The following is a 10,104-nucleotide window of genomic DNA, read 5'->3' on the forward strand; positions in this document are numbered from 1 at the left end:
GGATAGAAAGAATTTTTTATTGCGATTTAGTGCAGGGATATTTCTACTCATTCAACCTTTTTGCATTATCGAGCTCATTTCTTGGTGGAATGATCACTAGATGTCTGATGATACTGGCCAATACAGCACAGAAGCAATAATGTTATCAACAGCAGCTTACTCTGCCTCTATGTGTGCCTTTTATGATTACTATTATTTGGAGCCAAAGGAGATTGTCAACAGTGCTAAAAATTGAGGGAAGTTCTTCATGGGGATCACGTTGAGAACTCTCCTCACGCATTTGGGATTAAAAAAAAAAAAAACAACCTGTGCAATTTCGTCTCCTTCAAATGGAGATGGGGTTTCAAGCTCTAGATTCTTCAAGTTGATTTGAATGAGTGCATCCTTTCATCAATAACTAGGTGATCCGTTGCAGCACATCCATGGCATGACCTTGAAATTGGGCCAAGAGCTCCTTCAGTTTTAAAATGTGTTATCAAGATTGTGAAAGGCTATAGTGCCAACTATCTGGGGTTGATCTTTCCCTATTTTCTATCCTCATCAAAGCTATAGGAAAGCAAGAGATGCTAGCGCAGGTTACTGCATTTGTCCCACTGATATATATGTCCATCCGCACATACTATTCTCTCCTCAAGCTTGGAATGTTCACTTTTTACTCGACACCAAACCAGACAAACTCTATGAGCTTGCTTATGATATGCTCAATGGTGGCTCAATTTGGAACTTGGCTAGAACAAGGACATGCAGTTGGAGAGCAAGTAGTTCAATTGGCCTGAAACTTCAACAATTTGAGTGAAGACATTGAAGTAGACAATATAGGCACACGTCTTGATGAAGTTAAAGAGGGATTGAATTGGGCAGATGTCGATATCATACATTTTACATCAGAGCTAATTAACAAGAGTTGACACATCATATGGTGATTCATATTTTTTGAAAGCCTTTGAAATCTCAAAGTGAGATGTGGCATGCTCAGGGAATGAAGAGCTAGTCATGATTAAATTTTAATAACCGAAGAGGCAGAGGAACCAAATGGTCATGAATCACTTGAGAAATTATTTATGGTAGATCTTTTGGGAATTGACGGGGCTTCTTCTTGGCTGCACATAGTCAGAGAGTTGGAGTAGAAGAGAGGGCATTTTAGTTTAGATATTTTATTGTATTGCATATAGGAGGTCAGAAAATTGTTGGTATGAAGGGAGATTGCAGAGACAATCACGCTTGGTGTCAATTCTTCACTATCCATGTTCTGCTTTTTCTGCATACAGTCGGAAAGCTGGAGCAGAGGGGAGAGCGTTCAATTTTCTGCATTTTTCATTCATGCATTAGAGGGATATTTTGGTTCTTTGTAATAGATTTGGCTATACATTGTAAGCAAATATAATCAGAGTATTATGTTTGTTGTATTCAAAACAAGAAATGTTTTGTTATGAATCAGAGCATTTAGGCATCACTTTTCTGATTACTTCTAATTGGAGTATTGTTATAATCAATCTTAAGCACTTTCTTGCATTCTCAGCTAAATGGTGAATGGGTGATAGATCAGAGTACTTTCATCTGTTTATGTTGCAAAGTTTCAGATGTTTAATCTTCATTTTAATTTCATGTCGCTGCATTTGCATAACTAACAACATTCTTGCATTACCAATGTCGGGGAATCATAGGAAGTGTGAATTCTTGGGGTTGGCTAGGTGTAGAATTGAATTCTCTGCCTGAGTTAGTACTGTCTAGGGCTGGCTTGGTTTTCCTCTTTGTTCTCGGGTTAAGAACGCACCCAATTAGCTTACGAACAAACAAATTCATTGAATATCATTGATAAGGGAGTTATACCTTTCAATTCAAAGGAAATCTATCAACCTCATGATAGATTATCCAACTGTTGGTATCAAATTGTTTCTCACAGGTTCAGGCATTTAAGAGTTACATTAGAAAGAACAATTTGTTTACCAACATAATGGTATCCATTTTTTTTTGTGGAGCAACAAACTAAGACGGTTACTAATGCAACACAGATCAGCAATGAAAAGCCCCGCAGTTGAATTAAAAGCAGCAACTACTAGCATAATTTCAAACGCCATTTTGCTCCCCTACATTTTCTAATCTAGAGGCTGGCTGGACTAGGAGATAACATTGAGTCCTTCCCATGGCGAAAAGGGATAAATGCCTTGCGCCCACAACTGCGGATTGGCTTCGTAAGGAGTGAGAATCGAACCAGCGATCAACATATCCCTATGATGAGGCATAGCCACTGGAACATGCTTGTTCTCCCACTTGAGCTTGGCGGTTTCCATGGTGGTTGAAGCATTGCAGGAAGATGGCACCAAACCCTCTACAAAAGCAACTTCAAGACTGAGATTCGAACCTATAAAATCACCGAGCTCCCACAGCGCTTCGTCACCCTGCAACATCAACGACACACCATGCTCTTTCTCGAGAAAGGCTAAGACGGTTAACAAGCAGCTTAACAAGTCCATAAAGCATTAAAATGGAACATAAGGCAAAAACAGATCAAAAGCATGTTTTCTTATATGCGTACCTCCGAAAATATCACTAGTTTATTGCAAGAATCTCGAACAACAATCTCCTGTACTGGCATGAATTGCAGACAATAAAAGATACAACATACAAAGTAAATGGACAATTGTTCTCCTTAGCTATCTACTCAAAATCTCAATGCAAAGTGAGTACTGTGTGCCTTACAACCTACCCTCCTACCATTTTATAGGCAAATTGCACTGCCTAAGCCGCATTACAACCGACTAGAAGCATTGATTGATGGTTTATCATTTCAGCCAAGCATTAATAACGTTCTAATCACCTGCACTGACCCAATACAGATGAAGAATTTTAAGTGGTCTATGTATCCGACAATATATATGTCACAGATATGTATGTTAGCCAACAATTATTTTGGGTTCATAACTATTAATTTGCTGTTTATTTTCATCTATTTTTCTTTTGAGAAAAACAATTTATCTCTTGCCTAAATTCAGCATAGCCAATAAAACATGAGATACACAACATTTTCCTTCTTTTTAAAATAGTTTTAAAAAAACAAACATTTTACTAGACTATAGAAGTGGTAAAATATTATGATTTTATTGGTCCAACTGAAAAATTAAAAGCACCTAGATGAATGCAATAGTATGAACTAATAATAATAACCTATTGATTATGAGTGGAGTGAAACTCATGAGAGACCTGTGACCAGACTTAGGTAAATAGGTCACATCAAAAAGAAACACATGGGGTGAAATAAGAGTATAATAAAATTTCATCACACTCAACTCAAATGCCAAGAGCTCACCACGTATTTAAAGAGAAGAAATACTCAAAATAAATCACATGGAACACGCATCCACATTCATCTCGGGCCTTACAAATATGACATGTACGAAATAAATCTTGAAGAACCTTCCCATGGTACCATTCTTGTACCTTGTGCTATTGACCCCACCTTGGAGATCGCACATTCCTGTAAATCCCAATGTTTCCACAGATTTTGTGATTCGAGACAAGTTGAAAGCGTAAAATGTGGGCAAATGCGATGCTTGGATTGAAAAGAACATTGAATTAGGAGCATGGAAAGTTGGAGAAAATCTTTAGAAATTTCAATGCTTCCACTCCTCCCAAAACCACCAATCACCCATGTAATCTACCCCATTTGCATGTCCTTGAGGGGTCCACGTGCGCAAGCCATAGGAGGATTAGAGGGTAGGGTAAGAAGGGAGGAGGCAATGTGAGAGGAACTATGTAGTAGTTAGAGCTTAGAATGAATAGGCTCTTAGAAATAATTTAAAAAGGATTGGTGTTAGGGGAAGTTATCAAGTAAGAAGCTATAGTGATTTAGTTTTAGTTGTTAATAAATGGGGGATATTAAATGTGGTTAGTAATGAAGGTAATCTGGTATAGAAATTGTGTAATCATATCTATTTTAAATATTTAGTTAGTGTTGAAATGAGTAGAGCTTAATTTACATGTATGAAATTGGTGTTAGTATATAGTTGTGGTTAGTGGTTGGGGATATGTGGGGGGGCAGGGCGAGGGGCGGGCGTCGCGGTTAGTGTAGGAGAAAGAGTAAGATTTAATAGGTAGGTTAGATAACAATTGGGGATTAGTATAAATACTAATTTATTTATAGATTAATTAACATGTTATAAATATTGGATTTTGTAATACATTGTAAATATTTAATGATGTATATTGTTCTTATATTTAATGGCAATATGCATATGTATCAATTTTCTTAAATATTGAAGGAGAAAAAGTTATTGAGATCATTTAGAATATGATTATTTTGTTTCATCAGGGTTAAGAGACTTTAGACATCATATCTAGCTAACATTTTTTACCCAATAAATTTATCATCGGTGTTTTATACCTTATATCTTGTGAGATGTGAACATACGATATGTCACCCTTAAATAATGATATAGTATTAATTGTTGGAAATGAAATGAGATATAATATCTCTAATGTTATTAAGGACTAAGAGGTAGATTGCCTAGATTTTTAGTGGTGAACTTGCAATTCGAGTATTGAATTGTAATAATGCTTAATATGTGAGGTAGCGATCCTATGTCCTAATGCACAAGCTCACATATTTCGGAGAAACCTTCACTCTCCTAACTACTAATACACTCAATTATTCCAAACCATAACACCCATTTATAATGTTAATAGTTATATATGCATTATGCACCAGAGGACATAAGTACATGTGAGTTGAACATGTAACCAACTTAATTAGGGATTTCTTTGGGTAGTTTTTTGAATGTATCTTGTAAACATAACTGTTACCACAAACCTTGAGTAGTGTTCTAAACTCCTAGCCATTGGATAACATAGTTGACTATGTATAGAACCCTATGTGATATCCTAAGTTTTATCAACCAAAAAAAATAAAAAAAATTGTGTTTTGTCGTGTTAAATTTAGGGCATGACATAATAAAACCCATGTGAAGCTTGCATGGTAAGAGTACGTTCCTCAATGTTTCATTTTTTTATAGAGTTTGAAAGCATCATATAAAAATGCATTTTGTGCATGTCTTGTAACAATGGCATTCCATCTGTTGACATATTTTTCAAGCATTTTGTCAAGTAGTTCACATGCCTTGTGTATGTATTTGCATTTTACACACATGTTTAGCAAGGCATTGGTAGCAAAAACATCATAGGAAAATCCATCTTTTATAGATTGATGTGTTTATATACCCTATTATAAAGATTCTAATTTTGCACAGGTTGGTAGGATGTTGGCAAAGGTTGTAGAGTCAAACTTTACATTTTCCAATAGCATTTTCTTAAATATATACAATGCCTTTTCAAGAGATCCATTTTGTGTGTATACTAAAACCTTGGTATTCTATGAGATGGCACCTTTATTTGGTAGTCTATCAAACACTTCATGATTTGAGCATGTTTCCATAATTTCCTTACAAGTTAATCAGGGATTTTATAGTTATAAAATCTAACAATTTCCACAATGTCAGTAGGATGCTAGAAAAGGTTGTAGAGTCATATTTTACATTTTCCAATAGCATTTGTTTAAAGGTATACAATGCCTTTTCAAGAGATCTATTTTTTGCATATCCTGCAACCCTGGTGTTCTATGAGATAGCATTTTTTTGGTAGTTTATCAAACACTTCATGCTTTGATCATGTTTCCACAATTTCCATACAAGTCAATTAGGGATTTTATAGTTATAAAATCTAAGAAATATCCACATTTGGTTATACTTTGATGAAAATCCATGTCCAATCCTAAGGCATTCATTTTTCATAGACTATTAGGATGCTAGAGAGGTCATGAAATATGGCAATAAATATGCAAATAACATTTGATTAAAGGTTTCTAATTTTGCATACCTTTTTTAACAAACCCATATTGTGCATATCCTATAATCATTGAATTCAATGAGACCACATCCCTTTCAAGTATTTTGTCAAACAATTTAGATGACCTCTGTTCCTTCCATATTTTACATACAAGTCTATCAGAATGTTGGCAACTATGATGTATGACCAAAAGTTTTTTTCAAAACATTTGATGGAAGTTCATGCATGTTCTAAAGGACCCATTTTGGCACAGGTTGGGAGGAGGCTGGGAAAAGTTATGGAGTCTTGCTTTACCCCCAATCAGCTACATATGCTTAAAAGTTTCTAAGGCTTTTTGAACAAATCCATTTTGTCCATATCTTGCAATCATCTCAATTGATGATATGACATATCATTGAGGCATTTTTCAAAAATTTCACATGCCTTGCACATGCTTCCCCATTTTACCAACATGTTTACTAGTGCACTTGCAACTAGAATATCTAAACGAATTTCACTCTTATTTATGTTTTGATGGACAACCATGACCACTCCCAAAGAACTAATTTGAGCATAGGTTGGAAGAATATTGGCACAGGTTGAGGAGATTTGTATAAATGACATAAGAAAGGGACCAAATAAACTAGGGCCAAAGGAACACCCAACTATCCAAACCACCTTGTAAGAGTTAGCACAACAGAAGAAACACAAATGAAAACAACACCAGAGAGCGAGAGAGAGAGAGAGAGAGAGAGAGAGAGAGAGAGAGAGAGAGAGAGAGAGAGAGAGAGAGAGAGAGAGAGTAATTTTATTTATTGATTCATGAAAATATCACCATACATGCCCAACTGTAAGGCCTTCTTGGTTATGACTAGATACAAATACATTCAAATCCAAGATCTAAGTGCAAATTCACACTTTCTAGTTCTACTATGCAATCCTTTCTAAAAATCTCTAATCTACCTAGATCTAAGCCTAAAAACTCTATTTATACTATCCAAAATGGAGTACAGATCATTATAAAACATTGAAAAGCCACAATTTGGCTCTTAGAAAATCTTAAATGAAAATAAACCTAGCATCAAATACATGAAGAGCCACAAGTCGGCTAGCAACAACAATTAAATGTCTAGAAATTGATGTCCAAGAAAAATTGTGATATCTCCTAGCTCCGATTGAATTATAACTCACACTTAAAAATTTAGGTATTACTCTAGGCCCTCTACAACCCCTTAAATCAACAAGGTTTGATTCATCAAGAAAAAGTGTGCATCTGCTTTGAAAGCCAAGCACAGAAAACTATCATGTAGAACTGCCATAAATCAATGCTTTAGGATAATTATCATATCTCCTAACTCATAAGGAGTTAGAACTTGTGCTCTAGAACGTAGATACTACTCTAGGACCCATTCAATACTTGAAGTGTGTAGCCTCTAACTCATTAAGAAAAAATAGTTACATTTCTTGCAATAGGAGCCTAGAAACAAGAAAATGCAGATTCAACAAAACCCAATTTCAGTAGCAAAGTAAAAATTGAAAACATGCAAGATAGTAGTGCAACCAAGATGTTCCTGCATTAGAAAATTAGGATTGGAAGAAATGATTCTCCTGAATCATTGTGATTTCACAACCTGAGATGAATCTGACTCAGCTTGAGAAATCCATGAACCATCTTCCATAGGTATGTTCTTCCACTTCACTAGGTATTCATAATAATCTTTTCCCCTTGTGCTCTTACAAACTCTCTGATCCAATATATGTTCAAATTCTTTAATCTACTTCTTAGAATAGTCTTTTGATACATCAAATTCATGATCTAACTCATGATACTTGTATAGATCAACAACATTGAATATAGGAGATATATCCATGTCATCAGGTAACTTAACTTCATAAGCATTACCACTGTCAAACTTCTTCAAGATTTTACAAGGTCCAAACTTCTTCATCTTTATCTTACTATATGTTCCACTTGAAATCTTTCTTTCTTCATATAAACCATCACTACATCACCAACTTAAAAATCATGATGTCTTCTAGACTAATCAATTTCCTCCTTATACTTCTAATTGCTTTGTTATAACCTTAACTTCACTTCCTTATGTAAAGATTTTATAAAATCAACAAATTCTTCTCCTGCAGAACTTCTCTTTTCTTCACTAGCAATATCTCTAAAATTTGATATCCTTTAAGCTTCATTCCAGTATCAATCTCAAAAGGTATCTTCCTTGTACTCCTATTCATAAAATTATTATATGTAAATTTAGCTTGTGCCAATACCATCTCACAATTACTTGGCATATTCTCAACTAAACATCTCAGCAAATTACCAAAGCTTCTATTCACAACCTCTGTCTGTCCATCTGTTTGTGGATAGAATGTATAACTAAACTTCAACTCAGTACCCATCTTCTTCCACAAAGTCTTCCAAAAATAACCAAAAAACTTACTATCTCTATCTGTCAGAAAGAATACTTCTTGGTAATCCATGCAATCTAGTAATCTCTTTAAAGAAAAGTTTAGAAACATGCTCAACATCTGATGTCTTCTTACATGGTATAAAATAATCCATCTTAGAAAAATTTTTGACCACAACAAATATATAATCATACCCCTTCACTTTCTTAGGCAATCCAAGAAAAAATCCATATTGATGTCACTCCAAGGTTTCTCAGGAATAGTAACAGGTGTCACAAACTAGTATTCTGACTCATCCCTTTTGCAAATTGACAAACTTCACAACTCTTCACAAATTTCTAAACATCCTTATACATTTGTGGCCAATAATACTTCTCTTTTAGCAAACTTAACATCTTATCAATTCCAAAATGTCCATCCAATCCACCACTATGCTTTTCCTTAATCATATTCAACCTCATAGAACTTCTATGAATACGCAACTGAATACCTTTGAACAAAATACCTTCTTGAATGAAATACTCATCATACTTACTTATGTGATCTGTTATATTTGGTGCTCTACACTCTCTCCATGCCTTTGAAAAATTAGGATAATCATCATTTAACTCTTTCATTTCATCAAAACCAAGAACTTCAACCTTCATTGGAGTCAACAAAGAACATCTTCTACTTAGTGCATCAAAAACTCTATTAGTGACTCCACTCTTGTGCTTAATGACAAATGTAAAATTTTGCAAGTACTCAACCCACTTCATATGTCTTTGATTCAATTTATGTTGACTTCCCAAGTATTGTAAAGCTTTGTGACAGTATATAACACAAACTCTTTAGGAATCAAATAATGTCTCCACTTCTTCAAGGCTTGAACAATAGCATAAAATTCTTGATCATACATAGAATATTTCTTTTTAGCATCATTTAACTTTTCACTAAAGAAAGCAACATTTTTACCTTCTTGACTTAATACAACTCCTATTACATTACCACTTGCATCACATTCAACTTGAAATACTTTGTTGGAATCAGGTAAAGCCAATACTAGTAATTCAACAACCTTTTGTTTCAAAGTCTCAAAACTCTTATCAGCTCCATGTGTCCACTTGAATTCCTTTTCATCTCCTCTCATTGTCTCAGTCATAGCATTACAAAAAAAGCTAAAATTTTTTATGAACTTTCTGTAAAAACTAGCCAAATCATGAAATGATCTTACCTCACCCACATTCTCAGGTGTAGGTCATTCCAAAATATCTTTAACCTTCGCAACGTCAATCTTCAATCCATCAACTAAAATTACAAATCCCAAATACACAATCTCTTCTTGCATAAAAGAACATTTTTCAGATTAATCAACAATTTTTCTTCTTTCAACCTCTACAGTACTTGTCTAATATGCTCAAGATGTTCTTCCTTAGTCTTATTAAATATCAAAATGTCATCCAAATAAATAATCACAAGCTTACCCAAGAATCTTTTTATAACTTCATTCATCAACCTCATGAAAGTACTAGGTGCATTAGTCAAACCAAAAGGCATAACCAATCATTCATACAAACCTTCTTTTGTCTTGAAAACAATATTCCATTCATCACCTTCTCTGATTCTAATATGATGATAGCCACTCTTCAAATCAATCTTGGTAAAGTACTTTGCTCCACTCAAACAATCCATTATGTCATCCATCCTTAGCATAGGAAACCTATATTTCATTGTGATCTTGTTAATAGCTCTAGAATCAGTACCCATTCTCCATTCTCTATTCTTTTTAGGTGCTAATACAATAGGTACAACACATGGACTCAAAATTTCTCTAATTAATTCCTTTTGCACCAACTTGTACACTTGTCTATTCAATTCTTCATTCTCTGT

Source organism: Cupressus sempervirens, chromosome 8 (genome assembly GCF_028749045.1).
Source record: "Cupressus sempervirens isolate cs-2001-9-10 chromosome 8, ASM2874904v1, whole genome shotgun sequence".
Lineage (NCBI taxonomy): Eukaryota > Viridiplantae > Streptophyta > Pinopsida > Cupressales > Cupressaceae > Cupressus > Cupressus sempervirens.